At 35.5% G+C, this 2,500-nt stretch overlaps 1 protein-coding gene across 1 annotated transcript in view; it reads left to right on the top strand.

The window, feature by feature from the left end:
• The window catches only part of LOC143018924 (venom protein 302-like), an 18,247-nt gene that overhangs the window by 4,429 nt on the left and 11,318 nt on the right, over positions 1 to 2,500 (top strand). The window lies entirely within an intron of this gene.

Genomic DNA, 2,500 nt, shown 5'->3' with positions numbered 1-2,500 from the left:
TTTTATTTTATTTCATTTTATTTTATTTTATTTTATTTTATTTTATTGATTTTTTTTTTCTCTCTGTGGTATTGCAGCCGCTTTTGCTGGCGTGATCAATATTAATCAGTTGGCTCATGCATGCACGGCTGCTTTTGTATTTTTATGCTGATTTGCATTTAGTCAGATATGTGAAAAAAAATTATCTTTATCCAATAGGAAAAAGATCAAATATGGAATTATTCAATTTCTTTAATTTTGTATGATATTTTGTAATGCACTATCGAAATTGGAGACATTTTGGTCTATAATCAAACTTATAGATAAAAGAATGAATAAATATACAAAATGGATAGATTACTAGAATAAAGAAATAATTTAATGAATAATTAAGGAAATTAGAAAATAAGTTTATGAGTAGAAAGTTAATGAATATATATGTATATATATATATATATATATATATATATATATATGTATATATATATATAATGAGTGTATAAGTGGATAAGTAGATAATTAGATAAACGGATAAATAAGCAAACTAATGAATGGATGATAATAGACAAATCAAGTAATCAATTAATACTTGAATGAATAGATGAATAAATAAATGAATCAGTAAATAAATATATAAATAGATGAATGAAAATTAATAAACATATAAATTTATAAATGAATAAGTAGATCTATAAATAAAGAAATAGTATTAACATAATTCAGATATAATTTTGTTACTGCTTAGAATAGATAATTCTATGAGTTTAGGATTTAAACCTAGACTAGCGGTGGGCCCTGGTCTAATGTGACCCACTTTACTCTTGGGTCCGCCCCTAATCTGATCACGACCCTTCGGCCTGAAAGGGGCCACGGTCGGATGAGACCCCGTTCAGGCAAAGGACCTTCAGAGGGGTAATTTATCCTCGATTTCTGCTGACATTTTTTTCTTTCTTTAAGCGTGAGCGGTGAATTATTATTTTTTTATTCATTCATTCATTCATTCATTCATTCATTCATTCATTCATTCATTCATTCATTCATTCATTCATTCATTCATTCATTTATTCCTTCATTCATTCGTTCGTTATTCATTCATTCGTTATTTATTAATTCATTCATTCGTTATTCATTCATTCATTCATTCATTCATTCATTCGTTATTTATTCATTCATTTATGTACTTAGTGACACGTTTAGTTGCAGTGTGGAATTTATGGAAACTATGTGTTGACATTATGTTAACTGGGGAACCCGTGTCGAGAAAGATTGTCACTTTGGTGTTGTTAGACGTAGTATTGAATGTTAAGGAATGGGAAGACATACCTGGAATATCCAGGGTATGTACAGGTAGGATTGATGAGTGAACTTCCGGGTATGGAGTTACTGTCCTTGATGTGCATTGAATCTTGGTGTCCTTTAGTCATAAAGGAGATGTGTTCCGTGAATGCTTTGCGGGAGAGTGATCTGAGAAGTTTGGTCTGTGTTGCCTCCATGCTAACAGCACACGGCAACGATCACTCGTGTGGAAACATGTACCGTGATAATGGCAGTGTCGATTTTGTTGTGAAGGGTTTCTGTGGTAACACGTGCTTGCAAGATGTCCTGGTTTGTGGCAGTATTTACAACCCAGTTGTGTTCTTGATGGAGAGCGTTGGCGTGTACATTTGTGTACATTAATTTTCTTCCCATTAAAGAGACGTAATGTTGTCTCATCCTTGACTACGGTGATAAGATTTTGTGTTGTCATGGTGTTATGAGTAGCAAGAGCATTTTCCGAAGAGTTGTTAGCAGAAGAAGGGGACATGTCTGATGTAATGGAAGTGATCGTAGAGCGGCTGCGTGTACAGGGTCGTTATGACAAGTCAGAAAGATGTTTGTACACGTTCAAGGACTAAACTGATAAAAAAAAAGAACAGACTGTGATATCTACTAGGTAATACTGAGAACGGAAAAATATCTATTTACCCAGGATGATGTAGGGGTTTTGGCCCTATGAAATGAGGATGCAGTGGAACGATTTGGTGGTAATATAGCAGAAGAAGGGGACATGTCTGATATAAACAGGGGGTAGGAGTTAATACAGTGTATTGGGCTGGCGAGTTATAGGAATGATATATGGAAGTAAATATGAACATAACATGCAACCACACAAAAATTATATAAAAAGAAAAATATATGGGTGACTTTGGTATTGCAGTGGATTGAAGGTCGCACTCGTGCGGAGACGTAGACAATGATGGGTCCCTGGCGGTGCGAAGCTAGATGCGGGGGTGGAGGAGGAGGTCGTCTTCCAACACGGTGGTGGCGTGGAGAAGGCGGAGGATGTCTGACTCGTGGGAGTAATGTTGGATAATGCCGCGGAGGGGGATTGTCTTGTAGATTACCTGAATATTGGTAGGAAATATATAGGAGTTTGTTGCTTCGATTTTTCCGTGGGAGTAATGCAATAAAGATGGATTGCCTCGTAGTGGGTGGATGCTGGACGATGCAGTGAAAGGCGTTGGTTCGTAATATGATATTG

This window comes from Oratosquilla oratoria, chromosome 36 (assembly GCF_046742065.1).
Source record: "Oratosquilla oratoria isolate Oo_2021 chromosome 36, ASM4674206v1, whole genome shotgun sequence".
Taxonomy (NCBI): domain Eukaryota; kingdom Metazoa; phylum Arthropoda; class Malacostraca; order Stomatopoda; family Squillidae; genus Oratosquilla; species Oratosquilla oratoria.
Note: the sequence above shows the minus strand (reverse complement) of the source record. Positions and strands in the feature narration are given on the sequence as shown.